At 47.8% G+C, this 22,481-nt stretch overlaps 2 long non-coding RNA genes across 3 annotated transcripts in view; one reads left to right on the forward strand and one right to left on the reverse strand.

Annotated features, from left to right (window-relative positions):
• The first annotated feature begins 521 nt into the window (after positions 1-521).
• LOC121824731 (uncharacterized) overlaps positions 522-22,481 on the forward strand; it is a 59,471-nt gene continuing 37,511 nt past the window's right edge. The window contains exons 1-3 of one of the 2 annotated variants that reach the window (XR_013048418.1): positions 523-954; positions 2,758-2,905; positions 2,995-3,093. This is a non-coding gene — a long non-coding RNA (uncharacterized LOC121824731). Of the gene's footprint in view, positions 955-2,757; positions 3,094-22,481 lie in introns of both variants that reach the window. The other variant, XR_013048417.1, reaches the window with a different exon arrangement.
• Positions 8,055-22,481, reverse strand: part of LOC121821209 (uncharacterized) — a 74,528-nt gene continuing 60,101 nt past the window's right edge. The window contains exons 6-9 of the long non-coding RNA XR_013048416.1: positions 15,666-15,731; positions 13,703-13,840; positions 9,528-9,692; positions 8,055-8,394 (exon numbers count right to left, since the gene is read on the reverse strand). This is a non-coding gene — a long non-coding RNA (uncharacterized LOC121821209). The remainder of the gene's footprint in view (positions 8,395-9,527; positions 9,693-13,702; positions 13,841-15,665; positions 15,732-22,481) is intronic.

A 22,481-nucleotide genomic window follows, 5' to 3' on the forward strand; every position in this document is an offset into this window, starting at 1 on the left:
GGTCTCTATTTGTGAGACGCTGCACGACTGCTTTTGCATGCAGCTGCTTTCTTTTCAGATAATCCGCAACAGCAGAACTCCCCGACACAGTCAGTTTCTGTTTAAGTTATAAATCTGATTTTGAAGGATAGTATCTGACACTTCATCTTTTTTAGAGCCTCAACTTTATTTTCCCTAATAGATAAGAAAGAAAGAAAGAAAGAAAGAAAGAAAGAAAGAAAGAAAGAAAGAAGGAAAGAAAAAGAGAAGGAAGGAAGAAAAGGAAGGAAGGAAGGAAGGAAGGGAGGAAAGAAGGAAGGAAGGAAAGGAGGAAGGAAGGAAGGAAAGAAGGAAGGAAGGAAGGAAGGAAGGAAGGAAGGAAGGAAGGAAAAACAAGCAGCCTGTGTACATGTTAAAGAAACCAAACCTGGGTTAGGAGGATGATTTAACAGTAGGAATGTAGGCAAATATTAGATACTTTCCTCACAGCTGTGACGAAATGCCTGACAGAACAATGTAGAGAGAGGAAGGTTTGTTTTAGCTCACAGTTTCAGAACTTCTGGTCAGGGAAGGCATGGCAACCGTCACGACATTGGGAGCAGTGGCTGGGCCTCCGCACGTCTTGGTGGCCGGCAAGGAGCAGAGAGAGGTGTAACCCTCAATGCTCTGCCAACTAGTGAGCTATTTCTGCCAGCACATCCCGCGTCCCAAAGGTCCTACAACCTCCCCAAACAGCGATACCATCTGAGGATGGAGTATTCAAACAGCCTGTGCAGCCATCTCAAACACCCAGTGGGTGTCTCAAGTCTCTTGCCAGCTTTCATCAGTTAGTAGTAGAAGACTAGACTGTTGTGTTGAGAAGGATTCTGAGAGCAAGTACAGCATCAGAGGGAAAGGACTGCGATTGATTAGTGATGTCTATCAGAGCCCTCGGTGTGGAAGAGTGTCAAAGGAACCATTCCTGTATGAATCAGAGTAAGTTTCCTCCTAACAGAGACCCCATTTCTTCACAGGATCTGCTAATTGTGGAAGCTGTTTTAATGAGACTATTTTGATTTAACTATTCTGTCAACTGGGTGAAAACAGTAGGGCTAATCTATTTTCCTGTTAACGAGTTTGTCTGTTTTGTGTTTACTGAACAGTTACCATGCCAGGCTGTGAGGCTTCCTAAGGATATGACTGCCAGTTTCCTTCTTTTCTGTTTTACATGCTGCCCCTCGTGTGGGAAGTGTGGTCTAGTTCCTATTTCCTTCAGTGTGGTCATTCTTAGCGACTTGCTTGGCCCACAGGATGCAGCTCATGTGATACCCAGTGACTTCCGAAAGTCTTAAGCAGGCTCTCACTTTCTGCCTGTCCCCTTGAAACCTTTGCCTTCTGAGCTCTGCTCTGCCACTGAGGAGTCAACTGCTCAGGAGAGACCATTTGGAGAAGAGTTGAAGCTGGAGAAAGGGTAAAGCTGGTTCCAGTCTTGTAGTTATTCCACTGAGGGGCCAGCTATGTGAGACACCACCCTGGACCCTCCAGCTCAGCTTCTTCGCCAGTTGAATACCACCAAGCCACTGATACAAGATGGTGTAGGACATTCTGACTCCTCATACAGTCATCAAGGGTAAAGCCTGGTGTTGGAAATGACTAAGTTTTGGGGGTGTTTGTCATGTAGCAATATTCTGTTGTGGAACCAGAACATTGACCTGGGTTTTTGTAGGGCTACGTAAGACCCACTTTTGATCCACATAGGGTATAGTCTTTGGGGAGAGATAGACATCTGAACCAATAAGCAAAAATGTGGTGAAACCAAACATGCCAGATTTAATGGTGACCCAAAGGACAGGAGATGTCTCTACCTAACAGGGTAGGGAAGCAGACTAGCAGGGACTAGTCTCTTTGTTCTTTGACCCCAGTGATTTGGGGCCCATTGCATGGAACACAAGAAGTCATTTTTTAAAGGAACATTCAAAATAGGAGAGAAGGGACCCCCATCTCAAGTCTACATTAGATGACTGGTCCCTTCTGGCTATACCCGATAGGTCTGGCTGTGGCTAAGTACTCAAGTTGAGTCAATCAAGTTTTCCTCCTATTGAACCAAGTTTCAGAGACTGGGTGTCATTGGAACCAAGTCATGATGACAGGAGCCCTTCCAATGCTGGGCTTCTCAACTTCGGACTTCGGCACTTGGGCTGGGCCATTCCTTGCTGGGATGGAAGAAGTGATCCTGGGTGCTTTGCAGAATGTTCATAGTATCTGTAGGGCTCCACCCAGTGAACATTGCAGCATCCAACCACTAATCATGACAGAGTGACAGTGTTCCCTGCATGGGGGTGGGGAAATCACCTCTCATTGAGAACTGTTCTTCTAGAGTGACAACCCCCAAATTCATGAGTGATCCTCTCTTGTCCTTATTGAAAGGAAGTAACCTTTGCTATCTAAGCTGTCCCAGAACCTCCAGGAATCTGAGCCAGTGTCCATATCCTAGACCATATGGTACTGCAGGTGGGGATGGAGCTGATTACTCAGCTAGGGATAGGAAGGGTTTGAGGAGCAAGAACCATTGGCGCAGGAAACAGCACCTCAGAAGCAACCCTGCCGCTGCAGCTTCCTGCAGAAGTCAGGAGTGGGCTTCAGGCTGCAGGGACCAGCCATACCCTCTTTTATCTTCTAAGGATGGAAGAAACATGTCTTTCTGGCTACCCTTAGGAACTCTAAAGAATGAAATTCTAGAGAAGACTGATCCCTCTTGAGGAAGTGTTGTTTCTAGAGTTTAACCCTTTTGTTTCATAGACAAAAGAAAACAAAGGCTTGAAGATGCATTTTGAATTATGTTGGATCTCACATGACGACGAAGGGGAGCTCTCTGTCTGGAATGAGCTAGATGGCAACTCACTGTCACCCACTGTGCAGATGTGAAGATGTGTGTGGGTTCCTTCAGGTCAGACTGTTTCAAGTCACAGGAATGTGGTGAGGGGGCTTTGTATGTTTGCAAGTGGCCGAGTGCAGACCTTTTTCTCTTTCTTTCAGAGTTGGTGTCTCTCAGCTCCTGGCTCCACATTTCTTGCTACTTCCCGGGAACAGATTTTTCTCTTTGTCTCAAATTGAAGTTCTGCAAGAGATGGTCAGGTTGGCTCAGATTCTGGTATAGGGCAGTTTTGGGTTGTGGGCGGTTATAAACACTACCTTGAGGACTGTATTCATTCTCAGGTGAGTGGGGGACAAAGCATGGTAAATCTTTGAGGAGAGAGGATCTCAGAAAAGGCTTCCTAGCTCCCTCAGAAAGGGATGCCTGTTCCCAATAGAAATGTTGGAGATAGAACTGTATACAATTACAAGCTGGTGTTGGACCTAGAAGTCTAGCTTCCAAACAGCTGGCCAAATCCAGTAGCTTTGGACTAGGTGCACCCAGCGGAGGCCACTTCTGAGGAACTGGCTTCCAGGAACAAGTTCCCTTGGGAAACTCTGCAGGCAGCTTAAACCTCAAGAAAACTACTCATTAGGATCTCGGGGAGCTGTTAATTGCCCTGTCCAGTCGAGACACAGTGTGGCCGCGCCAGCCTGCTGCACAATAATGAAGTCTCTGGAAGCTCCAGACCCGGACTGGCTGCCTGGGCTCCCTCCTGCCTTCTCTTCATTCTCTCACCAAAGACACTGTGCTCCCCCCCCCCCCCCGCCCCGACTGTCGCTGCCCAGAGACCCTCACTGCAAATTTCAAACAGAAGTCCCTTGGGACGTGTCTCTGTGGCAATCATATTCTCCAAAAGAACACGCAGGGAGGTCAAGCCCAGCAAAGGCTTGTTTAGCTGTGTTATCCGTGTTTTCATCTCGAAGTTATGTTTACAAAGGGATAAAGATTAACTGAGAGTGATTACACACCCCTCCTCAGAGAAGTATCAAAATCCAAGGAGTTCATCCTGTCTTGGATAAAGCTGTGCTTCTTGGTTGTCACGGCAACAGTCCGGTCTCTTGGCCTCCTAGTCCTACACTGGAACAGGGCAGCTGCAATCTTCGAGACAGTGCAGAGTGGGTAGAATGACCGTGTGAGGGGGAATTGGGAGGTCTATGTTCTAGTCTTGGTTCCAGGGCTTACTAACCAGCCCTTTGGGTATGGAAGTGACAAACTAAGAGATCCAAACATCTAGTAAAAAACTAGTAGAACTTTGCAAGTAAGAACATCCCAGGGAAAAGTGAAAGGAACCTTCAACCTTTTAAAGAGGATTTGGCATGTGAAACCCCTTGGCACTTGCCACATCCTGTGGGTGAAAGTGTGGGGGGAACCTCCTCCCCAGATCACTGAGGAAGCTGGATCAGAAGAAAGGCTGCCTGCTTACATTCAGCCAGCAGGGGGCAGCACGTAACCTGGGATTTCCAGTCTGGTAGAGGTTATTCAGGGTGGCAGCGGCTGAGTTATCAGAGCAATTGCCAGGTTGGGGAGTGCCTGCATTTCCAACAGCGATGTCTTAACTGAGATTTACTGTGGTATAAACATGACTGTGTTACCGCTTTTAACTTCAGCGGCCTTGCCTTGTCTCTCTAGCTGTTGAATTCCATGAGCATTCCAGTATTTTCTTTATGGTTTTGATGTTTTTTTTTTTTTTTTTTTTTATTCAGTTGGCCAGACCTGGTTTCTAGCAACTGAAATCAGGACCCTTGACCAGAACCTTGATGAACTAGTTAACCCACAGTCTGCTGTTTGTAACTAACACCATTTTGAGGTCTCACCTTTTGCAAAGGTCTTTAAGGAGTGCAGTATTAGTTTGGTCAGCCCTAGAGTTGCCATAGAGTTTCTCCTTCACCTTGAATTCTGCTCCATAGGTCAATGCTGAGGAGGACTGAAATCAAACTTGTTAGGAATGTCTCAGCCACTAAAAGCTTCCATGGCTGAGGACATGAGTTTGGTCCCTAGGACACACATGGTAGGAGAGAAGTGACTTCCTCAAGGTGTCTTCTGACCTCCAGTTACATAATGAGGGATGTGCACGTCTACACACACCTAAACAGTCGGACTCTGTTGATTTTTTTCATTTTATTTTTATGAGTATGAGTTTTGTCTGTGCCCCCTGTGCATGCAGTACTCATGGAGGCCAGAAGAGGGTCTCCAATCCCCTGGGACTGGAGTTACACCTGTGGTTTTGACACAGTTGCTGGGAATACTGACTCAGTGCCTCACACTTAGGTAGCAAGCACCTGGCTTCAGAGTGAGACTGTTTAAACATGTCCTGTGGTCATGGCAAGATCGGTGCATCTCGCATCCCCTCGAGGCTCCACCTCTGCAGAAGGCAGCTGGCTTCCCTTGGTTATCATCTCCCCACAGCATGGCCTCTCTGACAAACCAGATAAAACCCAGCGCTTGTAGGATTTGCCTGACACTGTCTAATAGCCCAAGTTCAAAAGCCAGAGAGTTGGACCTGTGGTCAGTGGCAGAGCTGGCAGGCCGCCAGAGGTCACCCACACCAACACTTCCTCTCCACAGTGAATCCATGGCTGGAAGGGGGGTTAAGGGACTTCCTGCAGCCTCAAAGTGACTTAGCAGCAGTGTGGAGATTCACCAAACACGATGGCTGCTGTGCCACTGTCCTCCCAGGTCATCTTCTCATCCCTGTACTTGGAATATCTCACTCATTAGACTTCCCAGGGCTGTTGCAGCAAATGATCAAACATTTGGTGTCTTGTAGTAATGCAAATTTGTCTTCCTGCTCTGGGGGTCTACAGCTTGACATGAATTCCACAGGGCTAAACTCAGGAGTGGAGAACTGTGGTCCTCTCTGAGGCTCTGGGACTCCCCTGAGATGATAGAATTAGGCACGTGAGTCTATTAGTATTATTTACATTATTCCCTGTATAGGGTAGCCATAATTAAACTTGTTCACATGCATATAAGTATATGTGAAGCTTGCGGAATGGTAGATTTCCGTATGGGTTTTCCAAACATTCTTGCTGTTGCTTATTCCTCCCCTCATGGCTTCCCCTGCCTTTGTCCCAATCATCCCACTTTTCTCCCTCACATCACCTATGTTCTGCTATTTCCTCGTCCTTCGGGAGTTTTTTTGGCCTTCCCCACCAATGGGCCCTTTCAGGTTTCCCGAAAGGCAAGCCAGTCAGTGTTCAGCATGGAGGAGAAGGGACTTATGAGCTTCCCACTCCTAACTGAGGACCTGTTAATTGCTGATGGCTTCTGAGGGAAGGAGAGTTAAGGTTTTATAAGGGTGTGTCTGGCCCTCCACTGATGAGTATATGGGTAGCACAAATTTGACTCAGTGGATTATTTAAAAAAACAAAAAGGATACAAAGTTGGGAGCAAGATAGAAGGATGGGAAGAAAGCCTGTTTCCAGAAGGAGTTAAGTAGAAGAATCCATAGAAAGCACTTGACTCATGTCCTGAACCTGATTTAAGTTAGCACTCTAAATCAGACTACAGGTCTTGGCTATCCCTGGAAGCTGGTGGGTGGGTGTGCAGCCTCCTCCTGGGCTGCCCCCTGGGCTGCTGGCAGCAGTCCTGTCACATGCTCAGTTGTGTGTACTTGCTCCTCCTACTCCCCCAAGTGCAGAGACCTTGCCTAGCAGCTGAATAGGTGCTTAGTTGGTATTGCTGGGTGCAAGGATGAATAGACTGGATAGATAGATGGGCTGGAATAGACTAGATAGACAGATGCAATGGATGAACAAAATGGAGGAATGGATGGGTGGATGGGATGGAGTGGGTTGAATGGATAGAAATGATAGAGAAACTGATATGATAGACGGGTAGGACAGAATAGACGGGTGAAATGTATCGGTAGGTCAATGCAATTGATGGGACAATAGAATGGGTAGATTATGAAACAGATGGAGAAAAGCCAGTCATAGTGGTGGACGACTTTAAGCCCAGCACTCAGGAGGCAGAGGCAGGTGGATCTCTGAATTCGAGGCCAGCCTGGTCTACAGAGTGAGCTTCCAGACAGTCAGAGCTGCATAGAGAGACCCTGTCTCTAAAAACCAAAACAACAACAATAATGGATAGCGAACCAGACAGATGGACAGATAGGCTGGACAGATGGAATGGCATGGAAGGATGATGAAGAGTGTCTAGCTGAAGTCCTGGAATTAGATATTCTCAGTGCCCATAGCACCTGGTGATTACACTCACAGCCATTTATTTTTTACCCATTTGACCAACTGTGCCCTAGCAGGGCAGATCTACAGGACAGGGCCTCTTGACAGTTACTGAAGACTGTATGATAAAAGCCCCCAGCATTTCCCCTCCCCTTCATAAACCACTCTGTTGCTCTCTAATTGACCTTGAATGAGGTGGTGTTTACAGCTGTGACTTAGCCGCCATTGATCTTGCATTGATGAAGCGACCAGCTGAGCCAGCCCCTGCAAAGGAGAAAGACAAGCTCTGGGACAAAGAACCCCATGTCTCCAGGCACTCGCCTCCCCACCCCCTTTGCTCCACACATCCACAGTGTGTGCTTTTAAATAAACAAACAAGCAATTAATGAATTGCTGCAGGGCCAGAAGAGGAAGTGGGTCCAACTCTGGCCCAGCAGTAGGGCAGGCTGGCACAGAAGGCCCTGAAGGGGCATGCCTAGCCTCATTAATCTCACTGGAGAGGCCTGCCCTCCCGCAGCCAGCATCTCAGAGCTGCCGGCTTGGGAAGTTGGGCAGCAATGGGGAGCTCTTTGCATCTGCTTTTTTTGTGGTTGTTCCAGTACTTTACCATGGCCAGGGGAAGATCAGCAGCCCTGGCTCCGGTTGGCTGGGCCTGGCTGAGTGGACTAGGCAAGCTACTTTTGGGGCTTCAGATCACTCATCTGGAAAATGAGGAGGCTGGACGAGAATGGCTCTTTTCCTAAACTTGTATTTATTTATTTGCTTAGAATCTGTTCTTGAAACAAAACCTAACTAGGTCACCTCTCTTCCCTACAGCACATTAAAGCAAACTGAGTGGAAAGGTGGGGGTAGGAGAGACAGCAAGCTTTTTACCCCTGCCCCATTGATCCCCAGTCTGAGTGTGGCTCCCTGGAACCTCTCTGCTCTTCAAAGCGCTTCCCTATCATGTTACTCATCCAGAAGACGCTAGCAATAGGAACCTGAGAAAAGAAGAGTTAAGGGGTTTAGTTATTCATTTATTTGCCAACAAGAATTCTAGAGGCAGGTGGTCCAGGTTTGGTAGGGCAGCCCCACAGTGCAGCCTGGGAGAAGAGATCCAGGCTCCCTCACTGTCCCTCCTGTCCCTGAGCCCATGGCTGACGCTCGATCTCAAATTGGACTTGTGGTGTGGTATGGCTGCTGAAGCTCCAGACATCACATACCCATTCTAGACCAGGAAAGGGAGGAAAAGAGATGTGGATTGGCTACAGCAATCTAATCTGTGCCCTTTTGAAAGCTTTTCAGTCTCCAGCTGACATCTCCTTGGCAAGAACCATGTTGCATGATGACTTCTGGCTAGAAGAGAAGACAGAAAAAGTTTTCATTATTATTTTTTCAACCGGGTGTATTGGCATCCAGAATAAAAAATCAAAACAAAACAAAGAACAAGAACCCAGGTTTTGCAAATAAGGATAATGAAAAGAGTGGATGAAGTGGATGAACCATAGGAAAAGCCAATCAAACAAGCTAATAACTGTTGAACATTTGCAAAGTACTAGTCACTGTGCTGAGAGTTATATTAATGTACAAACAAATTATCTCATCTAATGCTCAAAGAAACAAGCATCCACTCCCATCTTTTAGATGTTGAAGCACAGAGAATTTAAGGAACTTGGCCAAAATCCTCAGCAAGTACAAGATGCGGGTTTTAGCTCAGAGGCTGATGCTGGAGCCAGAGCCATCAGGTGACACTTTTATAGGAGAGCTGTGACGTCAATAACCTCCAAGATCATCCAGTGCAGTTTCAACAGCTCTCAAAGAGAGGAGCTGGAAGTGCTGTAGCCTGTGCCAGAGCCTGCTCTGGCCGTCTCCTTATCGACGGTCCTGGTAAGAGGCAGCTCCGGCAGGCCGGGCAGGCCTTGATGCACTGGCCAGAAGGGAAGTATTTTAGATATGCTTTGGCAGCACTGCAGGGACTTGACATGCAGCAATGATTTATGAAACAAGATTAAAAGAGCTAAATATATATGGGGCTGGCACAGTACGAAGAGGGCACTGAAGGGAGAGGAGGAGGTAGCGTGAAAGTAAAACAGAGAGCCTGGACTCTTCCAGAAGTCTTAGAGAGGGCTGCAGCCTGGAATGTTCCAGAAGTCTTAGCGAGGGCTGCCACAGCAGGATCACTGCCCAGATCCAAGGGAAAAAGAAGTCGGAGTCAGCGTTGGGCTCTGTGGATCCAGTGTTTAGAGCTTGACGGGCAATCAGCTCTGATATAGTAGGGGATGCTTCTGTCCCAAAGAATAGAAGTCAGGCCTGTCACAGTGGCACACTCCTCTGATCTCTTCATTCTGGAGGTGGAGGCAGGAGCATTTTGGAAAGTTCAAGGCCAGTCTCGGTAGCATAGCAAGACCCTATTGAAAGCTCAGTGGTGCACATCTGTGATTCCAGATCTCTGGAGGCAGAGGCAGGAGGGTGGCAAGCTGGATACTAACCTGGTATACACATGGGGATGGCTGGTGCCTAACAGTGTAGAGATCTGTCTCCAAGGGGAGAAAGTGGCGTCTGTAAGTGGAGCTTCACAGTTGTAGGTTGCAACTTTTCTTGGAGTCATCTCAATGCTATTCCATTTTTCAGATGAGAAACCTAAGGCAGGACAGCTGAAAGTGAGACAGAATAAGAAAAGCCCAATTTCCACCGGTGTTTGCATTGTTAACAGGCAGCAGGGTCTTGTGGAACAAGCATCGTTTATATCTTGCTCCCACCAGCAGCTTCCTTCAAAGCAAGAGAAATGGGAGAGTACAGAACGCCAGGCCCCAGTGGCTTCTGGAGGTGGTGGCAGCAAACACCTTGGACTACCTAAGCTCTCCTCTTTATTTCCCCAGAGGGCTCCCAGCAAACTCTGTCCTCTTAGCTCAAGCTTCAGGGCAATGGCATTTCTTGCCTCTTCATGATTTCTTTCTTGAACTGAGCAAAATATTTATCTTTCTTCTCCCTCCTCTTCCTTCTGCATCCCTGCCCTCCCCCACACCTTTCCCCCTCCCTTCTCCCCCACCACCCATCTCTTTCTTTCCCTCTTGTACTGGGGATTCTGTCCAGGGCCTCATACAGATGCCGCAAGAACCGTATCACCAAGCTAGTCCAGCTATTACCTGTGCAAAAGTTTAAGCACACAGCTAAAGGAGAGCTGGTCTGATTGGTAGTAAAATGACCTCAAATTCAAGAGACTTACACAGTCCCAGCCAGAATCAGATCCAGAAACACAGGGACACCAGGTCACAGGGATATAGCAGAGAAATCATGCCTCCTGTTTAAAAAGCCAACATCCTTCTCTTGGGACTGTCTCCTCATAGATGTCCAGGAAGTGACATCCATGTCACATAGTCACAACTAATTCCATGGAGATGGCCTCCTGGGTCAGGTGTTCTCCAAGGGTGTTTGATGTTATGGTCAGTTTATTCACTGGGAGACAAGGTCCCCAGAGAGAACCTGGGCTGCAGCACCCAGTGTCTCTAGGGCCAAAGACTGATGCTTCTCAGTTCTCATTTATCAACCGGAGATAGGAAGGTTAGAGACCTGGCATTTCATTTTGTAACTAAGCTTCTTGTTTGGGCATGAGGGAGGCTTTCTGGGGTCTTGGTAAAATACTGCGTCTTGATCACTTTTGAGAATTAATTATTGTGTACTTCTTATTGAAGTCTATTCCGTATATGGAAAAATACTCTTTTAAAAGGAGCATCCCAAAACATTTAGTCTTCAGTTTTGGTTGTGGCAGACTACAATATCTCCAATGACATTCTTTCCTTTTCCTTAGATGGTAACTTGTGATGTTTTTTGAGACAAAATTTCTCTGTGTAGCCCTTAGTTATTCTGGAACTCACTCTGTAAACCAGGCTGGCCTGGAATTCACAGAGATCCACCTGCCTCTGACCCCTGAGTGCTGAGATTAAAGACTTGTGCCACCACCACCTGGCCTGTTTGGTTTTTTTTGTTTTTTTACAGTTGCAGTCCCTTTTAATTTTGCAATCTTTTATTCTCTCTCTGTCTCTGTCTCTGTCTCTGTCTCTCTGTCTCTGTCTCTCTCTGTGATAGGACTTTTAGTGTGTGTGTGTGTGTGTGTGTGTGTGTGTGTGTGATAGGACTTTTATTCTCTCTCTCTCTCTCTCTCTCTCTCTCTCTCTCTCTCTCTCTGTGTGATAGGACTTTTATTCTCTCTCTCTCTCTCTCTCTCTCTCTCTCTCTCTGTGTGATAGGACTTTTATTCTCTCTCTCTCTCTCTCTCTCTCTCTCTCTCTCTCTCTCTCTCTCTCCAAATAAGTCTCTTTACACCTGCTTTTCACTATTACTCATCTATTTAGTGGGCTTACTCTGAATGGATGGCTGAGCCCTGTTTGGGCTGTCCAGGCTCTGACTCTAGCCATTCTAGGAGCAATAGCTCAAACAAGAATAATAGAACAGCTATTGAACCATGCTTAATGCCAAAATACATATCTTAAACCCTTCAGTTCTAATCTTGCCAGCTTTCCTTTCTCAATCATAAGCCTGAAAAATGCATCTGAAAAGTGATTTTATAGTTTCATTTGCAAAAGAAAATTCTTTAAGAGAAACAAGCAAACTAGTTTGTTTCTACTTAAATTTAAAGCGTTTTTTTTTTTTTTTATTTAAACTTTAAACCTTTGAACAGTGTAGCTAAAACCAATGAATTACAGAGACACTTTGGTGTACTGAGACATTTAAGTGCATCTATTAATGCCCACACTGGAATCTGTCCAGTGTGTACTCTCCTTTACCTAATAAATTCCAACTTTGCTTCACACTGACTGGTCCTGAATTTCTTATCCGTGCATAAGTCCAGATCCCAGCTGCACCTGAGTAGCTATATCTAAGGGGAGCTTCTCAGGTTCCACAATCCACAAGGTTGAATTGTGTTTCCTGTGGCCAAGGACATTTCCACACTCACTTCACCCATAAGCTTCTAACTCTAGCAGGTAGTAAGTACCGTGCCATTCTCTGCCTAAGAATCAGGAGCAGTCTCCAGAGCAACAGCATGCTGTAGGTAGGGCTGAAGGTCCCATCTTCCTTGAAGGTTTGGAAGCTACTATTTAAGGAAGGGAGGGGGAATGCAGGGAATGGAATGGGAGGGGCAGGGGCAGAGCAGCTGGTAAGGGCTTCCTCATGCAGCTGAAAGACAGTTTCTGGGAGAGCTCTGGGTTCCCAGAGTAGGTTTTGCCTGCATGTATGTCTGTGTGAGGTGTCCTGTCTCCCGGAACTGAGTTACAGACAGTTGTGAGCTGCCATGTGTGTGCTGGGAATTGAATCCAGGTCCTCTGCAAGAGCAGCCAGTGCTCTTAACCATTGAGCCACCTCTTCAGCCCGTTACTTCATTTTCTAAACCAGTGGAAGACTATGCTGAGGATACCTTGCCTGCTACACTTGTGGGTGCCAGATGGAAGCTAAAGCTGTCTCTCTGTGCCCTTGGATACAGGTCTCCCTTAGCAGTATAGGTGGCAGCTCCAGGGCCACAGTCACTCAGGCAGGTCAGGTACCCAATTCTCCTCCCCCCCCCCCATCCTTGCTTGAAGCTCAGACCAGCCTCCAGCCTCTGCAGTAATGGGTGGACCAGGGCAGGATAAAATTTGGTGGTGACTGATTTATGTACTCATTGTATGCAGATGATCTGGCAAGAACCATGGACCTCTCCTGGAGCCCTGATCCTGAGCTGGGTGGGAAAGTGCCACAGATGTCTCTACCTTTCATCCATCTCTGGCTTTGAATGCTTTTGTTTCAGGCTCACCCATGAGAAGGAAGGAGAAGTGAGAGGTTATGGGTGAAGAAACATGAAATGCAATCTATTCTTCTAGTCTAGGATTGGTATGATTTTGTTAAGCAAACTATGCCCCAGCTTCCTTCTTGAAGCTTTGTGGTTAAGGCCAAGCAGGTCACATGGAGATTGCCAAATGCATACCCCTAGAGCCTGCCTCAGGTTTCCCGACAGTTCCCTTGCCTGGCCTGGGAATGTGGATTTTGACCAAACACTTTGGGCACTCCTGAACCAAACGTCGCTCTGGCAGGTTGAGGATTCCAGGCCAGTTCCTCCTTCCTGGCCTCCCTCTTCTACCAGAGGGTCTTATGCCTGGGTCCTGGCTGGAACTCAAGGCAGCTTTAGCCTCAGAGGGAAGGGTCACAGGAGCAGGGCCACTAGAGCGAGGACAGTGCTTGTATACAGGGGAGCTGTGCCTGTTTTTGTCACCAGTAGCTAGACCAGAGCGAGCCCTCTCAGCCACCTGGGTCACCACTCTTTCTCCTGGGGACAGGATGGTCCGGCTCGACACAGCAGAGGCAGGCTTGGACCTCTCTCCGGACCCAAGTGTTTGCAAAGAAGAGAGCAGGGGTGAGAGGGTGGAGGAAGAAAGGGGAGGTTTGAAACAGAGAGGGTGGATTGAGGGAGGGGGGACAGTGGAAGAGGGAAGGAAAGGGGAGGAGGAGGGAGGAGAGGGAGAAGGGCAACAAGCTGAGAAAAGAATCTGCCCACAGAGAAAGACCTCTCCCATTCCCAGCTCTTGCTTGTGCTCTGCTCATCCAACAGACCTCCACCTGGATCCACCCTCATCCTCAGGACCTCAGGAAATGCTCACACTGTCCTTTTGTCCTAAAGTACCACTGTCCTTACCTTTCGGGCTGGTAAGCTGAGGTGTAGTCGAGGCGCCCAAGGCCATGTTGACTAGTAGCAGTGGAGACTGGCTTGGAACCCTGCCTGGCTCATGTTCATACATTGATCCCTGCCGTCAGCTCTCTCTGCCCACTGTGACTAAAGGACAGATTCGATGAACAGAATGGCTCTCCTTCGACCTGAAGCAGCTGCAGCTGCATGGGAAGACCCTGGGATGTACCTGGCTCCCAGTGCATGGCGGGGGGGCTGCTTGGGTATTGGGAAGAGTGGGACCTGGGGGTTCTGCCCTGCTGAGGAAGACACCCAGGGTCAGTATCCTGGCTCAGCCCACAGCCTCACTGACAGGTTTATGACCAAGCTTTACAGCTTCCAGGCTTAGTCACTGGCTGAAGTCAGGCTGCTCAGAAACAAACACATAGCAAAGCTGTGACCCAGCCACCCAATCTGGGAGAGGCGACCCACCCTGGGCAGAACTGGCACTGGGGAGGCAGCAGGCTGAGGTCTGGTGCATTTGTGGTGAGCCACACACTTGTCCTTAATTTTCCTTGTCTTTCCTTTGAAGCACTGAGGGGGTAAGCAGCAGATGCTACCTGAGACAACCTGACACTTACTAAGAGTGTGGGATGTTCTGTCCCCTAGGCCTCCCTTGGGAGCTCAGCCTGAAGCAGGGAGGGGAGAAAGAAAGAAAGAAAGAAAAAGGAAGAATTTAAGGTCCTTCTGGCTTTCAATTCATGAGCAGAGAAGAGGCCAGGCCAGGATCCAAAACAGTTCAACCCAAATTCCTCTTCCCCTGACTGCTCTTTCCCCATACATGGCCTCTATGAAAACCCAGCCTTCCCAAATCTCCCTATTTGTGACCCATTGCTAAATGTGACCCAGCACTGCAGCCCTCCATCTATCTGGGTTTGCAGCAAGCAGAGATAAAGGAGCCATCAGTGGCTTCTCTGCCCAACTGAGCACAATCGGGATAAATAATACCACTTGGGAGCAGCCCTTCCTGCTGTCCGGGGCTTCAAGGACAAAGAACTTCCCTTGCTGCTGGCTGTCCCTGTGGTCAGTCACCTTATATCCCTGTCCCAGGCTGGAGAAAGGATCAGGAGCCCGGGTAGCAGGAAATGTTTGGGGGGAAAAACCTCCAGGGAGCCTTGAACTTGCCTGATTCCTTTGGGTTATGGCTTAGTGCACATGGGTCAGGCCCTGAGCACTCAGTCTCCAGTCCCCTACCTGAGTCATCCAAGATCACATCACTGCTCATTTGCCCAGGGGACTGAGTTGTCCATCCCTGACCCCCCACCCTCCCCAGATCTCTTGCCGGGGTGAGGACACCACACCAGCCCCTTGCAGCAAATAACAATCATATCTTGCTCTCTTTGGGACTTTCGCCTCTAAATTACAGTCCACTTCTTTCACTTCCTTTTTCCCCCTTTCCCAGCATGCACTTGTGTTTTTATGATAAAATTACTCTTGACTTTCATCTCATTGTAATGTAGTAAAAACTGCTGTGATGCTGCTAAATGGGTACTGGATGTTCCCAGACATGAAGCAAAGGGCATCATTGGGAAGTTTGTGACAGGGTTGGTTGAGTCTGTACATCTGGGAAGCTCTGAGATCTAGGGGACAGTTGTCACTGCGTCACATCCAAATTTACATGACACATGTGTGTGCCTAATTGCGGGGTTTTCCTGAAGCAGCAATAAAACCCGTACTTGGGATATTAGTTCCAGAGTGTGCTAGATCTAAATCCCAACTATGCCACTTACTAATTTTATGATGCGGGCCAATATGTAAGCCTCCAAGTCTGCAGCTGTCAGATGTGAGAGAAGAATGCCTGCTTCTCAGAGTGGCAGTGTTTCAAAGTATATTGGTCAGGAATGGCTGTGTAACCACCAACCATCCTATCTCAGGAGCACACAGCAATGAATGAGCATTTGGGAAGTTTCTGAATCTTGGCCAGACTACTCACCACTTCAGGCTGAAGGTCTGGGGGACTCAAGCCCACTTGTTGAGTCTCACATAGCCCAGGACTCTTCTGACAGCAATGACGAGACACGGAAGAGAGTCAATGCCAGCGACGGCTCAAGCACATTTCAAGCCCTTAGGGCACCTTATTTACTTACATTCCATTGGCTAGACCAAGTCCCAAGGCTGAGCCCAGGGGCAGAAGCAGGGACATGTACTCAGTCCACCAGCAAGACGCGGTAAGGGTGAGGATGTAGAGTGAAGAATCAGGGATGATGCTCAACTACAGAAGGCTCAGCTGGCTCAGAACCATGGTTCGGTTTCTGGCACGTGTCTGGCACTTAGGAAAGGGGACCCCCACCACTGCTGGGCTCCTTGTAGTTCCTGCAGAGTATTTGCCTCAGGCTCATTCTGGGTGATAGGCTCTAGGTCTCACTCTGCATTGATGAAACGTCACCAACTTACCGCTGCTCTCTTGCTGTTCTCCTTCCTTCTGCTTTCAAGTCACGACTCTCGTTCTCTGCACCCTACCTTTAAACTTCATCCTCCCCTCCCACATAATTTTTTCAATGTTCATGTTTTACATTTGTGTGTGTATATACATACATATATATAAATTTAAATCTATATTCTGCATATGAGAGAAAACTTGATGTCTTTCTGATCTTTTATTTCTCTAGCATAATGATCTCCATTTTCCTACAAATGTTTTGATCTAATTCTTTGTTGCAGATAAGCAAAGTCACATCATGCAAATGTACTGCATTTTCTTTCTCCTTTCATCTGTTAATGGACCTCTGGGCTAGTTCCATACCTCAACTATTATGCATAGTGCAGCAGTAAATATAGAAGACCATCATTAGCTTTTTTTGGGTGACATCACAACTCCGTCTGACAAACCAGCGAGGGAGTTTCAGCAGCAGAACCCTGAATGTTGATGGCTTGAGATAGGAGTAACACATGTGTAGTACTGGACCATGAAGGGGATATTGGTGAGCCTCGTATCCCAGCTTACTTAGTAATGAGATGTTGGTCCCATGTCACAGTCTCCACGGGTTATTTTTTACTGCCCATGTGTTTTAAGGCATAATATGTTGAGAAGATTTCTTTAATGCCAGCCTTGCTGGGTCTCATGAAAGCAAGACCTTTGTCTTTGTGAGTCAGCCAATACCTGTGTTTGGTACAGCCTCTACACTCCATCTGGGGGGTGAATGGGGAGACAAAGACATACCCGTTGAATGCCACTGGTCTCAAGTGAAATGTGAGATAATTAATGCCTTAAATAAGTTTTTGGGAAATATGAAAAATTGGAAGGAAGTATGGAATGCCTTCCAGATGGCCTGGCTTGGGTACATGCAGCTATCTATCTGTCTATCTATCTATCTATCTATCTATCTATCTATCTATCTATCTATCTATCAATAATCTATCTTCAGTGATCTACCCTTAATTTCTGCCAGTGGGTCCTTGAGAATATAGAGTCCAGATGTTTAAAGCACATCTGTACTTCCAGATTCTCTTCTCTTCCCAGTTCATCCTGGAGTTCCTCACTGGGCACTTAAGGTTGTATAAAGAAAGCCTTTACTTTGAATTTCTCTTTCCTGACCCCTTCTGTGCCCCTTGGTCCCTGTGACTCAGGCAGGCTTGTCAGCCACTGGGAACATATTGCCAATGTCTCATTAAAATACTGAAATCTCTCACCAGATGGCAAAAAGTGTGAGTCAACCAGACTACAAACCAGCCAAGAGCGCTGTCCCCAGCAGCTCAGAAGAGTCGGTCATGGCAAAGAAGCCACAGCAGATGAGGGCTTAGAGGGGACAGGCAGTGGGAATGATGACAGACCTGCCAGCCACTCCAGAACAGCCAATGGAAGGAGGCGACAGCACCGTGGAGGGCAGGCAGCCGCTGTGACCACGTTCCCAGGAATGATGTGTGACCAGAGTTCCAAGCAACCAGTGTGATAGGAATGACCCTGTACGTGTTTGTGACAGTCCTCACACAGAGGGCCTCTCAAGCAGTGGAAGCCAGAAAAAAAAATGGAAACTACCTATGAATGAATTGCTAAGACTTCCAAGGATTGCGTGAATGGAGCGTCTGTAATGTTTGTCTCAAAGAAGTACCAGTGTAAGTAATGTATTCATTGCTTTTAATAATTGTTCTGACAAACTACCTGGCAAAGAACTTAAGGCAGGGAAGATTTATTTGGGACAAAGTTTGAGCCCATTATGGAGGGGAAAGTATAGTGGAATTCATGGCAGCAGGAACACATGGCTTCTTACATCACGGTGGTAATGAGCCTGTGGGGAGGTAGTTGTGACAAAACCATGACAAGTAGCTTCACCAGCATAGAAAACAGAAGATTATAGTCTCTACAAAGCCCTGATGGGTGTATTAATCAATGACTCACAGCCTGGGCTGTCTGTCCTTTGTGCATGCCCTCACCCTGGCCTCTGCCCACAGGTCTTCCCAGTGGCTCCTCACTGCTCTACCTGCCCCTGCACCTGCATGAACCTCAGGCTATCATGGGGGGCTCCTGTGATATAGAACTGAAGTGTTTTCATGCTGTATCCCTCTTTTCCCACCTTGGGTCCTGTGATGGCTGACTTGGTGTATCAACTTGGCTGGGCCACTAAATGCCCAGATATGTGATCAAACACCATTCCGGGCTTTTTCTTTGCATATGTTTTGCCTAAAATTAATACTTAAACCAGAGTAAAGCGGATGGCTTCCTTCATGCAGTTTGGCCTCTTCCAGTACCTTCCAGGACCGAGTGGGTCTCAAAGGTTGGCAGTCTTGGAAACAATAGGCAAGCCTACTGTTTGGACTTTACTGTGACTGGATCTGACCCACCTCTTGTTGAGTCTTGGGATTTGGGAACAGTGTTCTGGATTTTGTTCTGTGGCTCTCCTGGTACGCAGTTGTTGCTATGGTTGAGTTTTTTGTTAGCTTAGCACAAGATAGAGTCATGTGAGAAGAAGGAACCTCTGTTGAGAAAATACCCCTATAACATTGGCCTATGGGGACATTTTCGTGATTAATAACTGAGGTGGGAGGGTCCAGGTTACCGTGGGTGGTACCATACCTTGGCAGGTGGTTCTGGTGGTATAAGAAAGCAGGCTGAGCAAGAAAGCAGGCTGAGCAACCCACGGGGAGCAAGCCAAGGGGAGCATGGCTTCTGCTTCAGTTCCTGCCTCCAGGCTCCTGCCAGGTTCCTTGTGTTCCTGGGCTTCCCTCACTGATCTCGTGATCAGGATGTGTAAGCCAAATAAATCCTCTCCTTCCCAAGTTGCTTTTGGTCGTGATCTTTATCACAGCAATTGAAAGCAAACTAAGAGAGTAGGCCTCTAGTATCTGACTGGGGTAGTGTTGATCTCCCTGGGCTCCAGCCAGCTGGCTATGCACTCTATTCAGCTTCCTTAACTGTGTGAGGTAAAGAGATAACTCTCTCTCCTTCCCTCTCTTCCCCTTTCTTCATCTCCTCCCTCCCTCTCCCCCACTTTCCCCCACTCCCATGCACACATTAATCCTGTCCCTCTGGGGTGCTATGGCTCACACAGCTCTGCTTGCACAGTCTGCCCATTGTGCCAGCAGCACTCATTGGTGTTCAGCAAGGGCCCCCAGACCTCCTGTCCCAGGAAGCCATGCTTCAATCCTCATCTTTCTGCTGCGTTCTCCTCTGCTTTTGTTCCCTCCTCATGATGTTGCCAGGCTCAAAGAAGTATCCCTAAATGGAGGGTGAGGTGGTCACTGCCTGCAAGCCCCACCTGAGTCACAGGGAGAAACCCACTGGGGCTGAGTGGCTGGGTTTGGTGGGTAATAATTTATGTTGCTTTTCCCAAAGACTAGAAGCTGAATGTCAGGGCTGCTAATCCATCTCCTTGTGGCTCCCAGATCAACCCACAGAATTAAATTCAGAATTGAAATGCATCAGTCATTCTGGACAGGAGGGCTCAGCAGGCTTAATCTTTCTTCAGGAAAAGGCCTGCTTGAGAAGGCGGTTGGGATGGATACTGTCAGGGTGCTGGTATCTGCGGCAAAGTGAGAGACAGGGTCCCTGTTACTCCAGGGCTTATTAAGGCATGGCAGCCTGTAGCGTGTGGAAGGCCAGAGGACCCTTCAGACAGCGTCTCCTCTGGCCTCCATCATCACAGAAGCCTTCTTTGAAGTCAGGGGCCCTGACTCCTGCCCATACAGCTTCCGCCTCCCTTAAGCCCCACGTTGGTGGCTGTTTTCTGTCCTTTTATCCTAGGAAGTTCTATGTTCCCAATAAATAGAACATGAGATTTCCAGAGGGATCCAGGAGGGAAGGCTGTTATGCAATTTCTCAGGCCAAAGCAGGTGCCCAGTATATAACTCTAAACCCAGGGCACCCCACAGGAAGGATTCCCTCATATTAGGATGTAGTGGTATAGAGTGGTTAATTCCAAAAGGCTGTTTAGGTCCAAATCCTAGTTCTGACTCTTGTGACTGTGGGGCCCAGGCAAGACACTACTTTGGAAAGTCTTGTGGTTGTCTATGAGATGAGAAGGATAGTGGTTCCTGTCTTTGAGGGAGGTTCCAATTAAACCAGTAACACTTCAAGTGATTAAAACCACAAGGCAGAGGGGCAGTTATTTAGACTGTGGTTCCTATTATGAATAATTGTGACCAGTGATAGGCAGGCCCTGGCACTTCTGCTAAATGAGATAATATGTGTGTAGTGTTATCTGGAATGGGATATAGGGAAGTTCTCTGAATTCACCTTCCCCCTTCTTCCCTTACAGTTGACTTATAGATTCCAGACTCAACCTTAAGCAAGAAAGCTGTGAGAGTGAAATCAGCAGGGGAGATGGTCAGAAAAAACATGGCCTCGTCTCAAGGGGCCTCACAGATGGGGGTAGCCCCATTCCATCTCAGTATTGGAAGTGAGACCATTGCCCAATGTCAGGCCTGCTAATGGTTCTGGGCACTGCTGGCCCCACAGAACTGGCTGCCCTTCACATCATGGCTCCTAGGAAGAACTCATACAGTAGAGCTCTCTCGCCCCCCGATACACAAGCCCAAGGTTACCTCTGTTTTCATCTTCTCCAGCTCAGAGTGAGCACCAATCTCCCTCCTGACCTGGAGGCCACCTTTTCTTCCCTTCTTTTTTGAGGCCTGGGGTACTTGATTGGGCCATGGGGTGCCTGGATTATCCTAGGTGTGTTTATGGAGAGATAATTATTTAAATTGGTAGGCAGAGAAGAGCAGATGATCTTCCTTGCCGTGGGTGGACCTCACCCATCAATTGCACAGAACAAAAGGCTGCTATTTTCTGGAGTGAACGAGTGTTTCCTATGCTCATCACTGTCACTTTTCTTTTGCTGTGATTAAACACCGTGGTCAAGGAAATTTATAGGAGGAAGAGTTTATTTGGACTCAGGGTTTCAGAGGGATGAGTCAATCATGGCAGGAAGCATGACAGCAAGAAGCAGGCATGGTAACAGGAACTGGATGCTGAGAGCTCACGTCTTCAAATGCAATTGTGAAGCATACAGAGGGAATGGGAAGTCGTGTCAGGCTTTGAATCTCAAAGCCTGTGTCCAGGGATGCACTTCCTCCAGCAAGGCTGCACCACCGAAACATCCCCAAACAGTGCCACCAACTGGGGACCAAACACACAAATGCCCAAGTCTGCGGAGACATTTCTTATTCAAACTACCACACTGCCTTATGGCCTTTGAACTTGCCGCTCAACCTGAAGACTGTGGGACTTCACCTACACAACCATGTGAACTAATTCCTTATAATCAATCTTGTCTTTCTCTACAGACAGCCTTTTGACTGTTTCTCCCCCCTTCTGGAGAATTCTGCTGATCTAGTTCCTTGCTGAGGGACTCTGGGTTTCTCCTTATAGGCCCATAGCATCCCTATCATTTATCCCCCTGGCAAAAGAGCCCTTACAGAAGAGGTTTCTCCAAGGTGGCTTCAGAGGGGCCCATTTTTAACATCCCTGTGCCAGTGATCTGGATACCCAGGCGTCCCGGGAGATCTGTGGGCATGCGTGGGGCACACTGCGCATCCTTCCCCACTGGCTTCACTTACCAAGAGGACCCACAAACACAGTAAGGAAAATCCAGCAGCATACTTTGACCTGCTACCTTGTACAATCCCCTGCAGGACCAGCAATGGGGCCATTAAAAGAATGATGACCTCAATTCGGAAACTGTTTGTTGAGTTGAATCTTCAGCCAGCTCACTTTCCTCCTACGAGTGGGAATTATATCTGGATTACATTTTCACAGCACTGAATGCGTTAGTGGGTTTTTCTGCTTTTTGTCTCCAGACAGGGGACATAACCTTCACTGAGGCGGTCTGTGGGGACCTGGACAGCGGGTGTAGCGCAGAATGCTGGCTGACCGCAGGGGATTAGGGCCAAACACAACCCATTTCGCACTGAAAATAAGCTGATTTGTTTTTTGTTTTTAAATAAGCCTTATTAAAAACTGGCTGTCACTCATGTAGGATCTGTGGAGAGCGTCACCGGGCGTGGATATGACTTTCCGGGCTTGGCAGCCAGCAAAGCTGCTTTTAATCATCACCCCTTCTTGCTGCAAGCTCAGGAATCTTCCAGAAAGTTTAACTACCCAGGGCCAGGAACTATAATCCTGTTGGTGGTTGGGTATGGGCAGCTGCGGGCCCAGTTGTCAGGTTGCAGGGGCAGTGTGTGCCTGCTGGTCAACGGCCCTTCTCTCTGTAGCCTTCAGCCTTTTTGTGATCTCTTATGGCCATGGCCTTTTCCATCACACACAACTTCCCAGTGCAATGACCTCACCCCATTCCTTCATTCCCATCCTCTCCAC

The sequence above is a fragment of the Peromyscus maniculatus genome, chromosome 1, assembly GCF_049852395.1.
Source record: "Peromyscus maniculatus bairdii isolate BWxNUB_F1_BW_parent chromosome 1, HU_Pman_BW_mat_3.1, whole genome shotgun sequence".
NCBI lineage: Eukaryota > Metazoa > Chordata > Mammalia > Rodentia > Cricetidae > Peromyscus > Peromyscus maniculatus.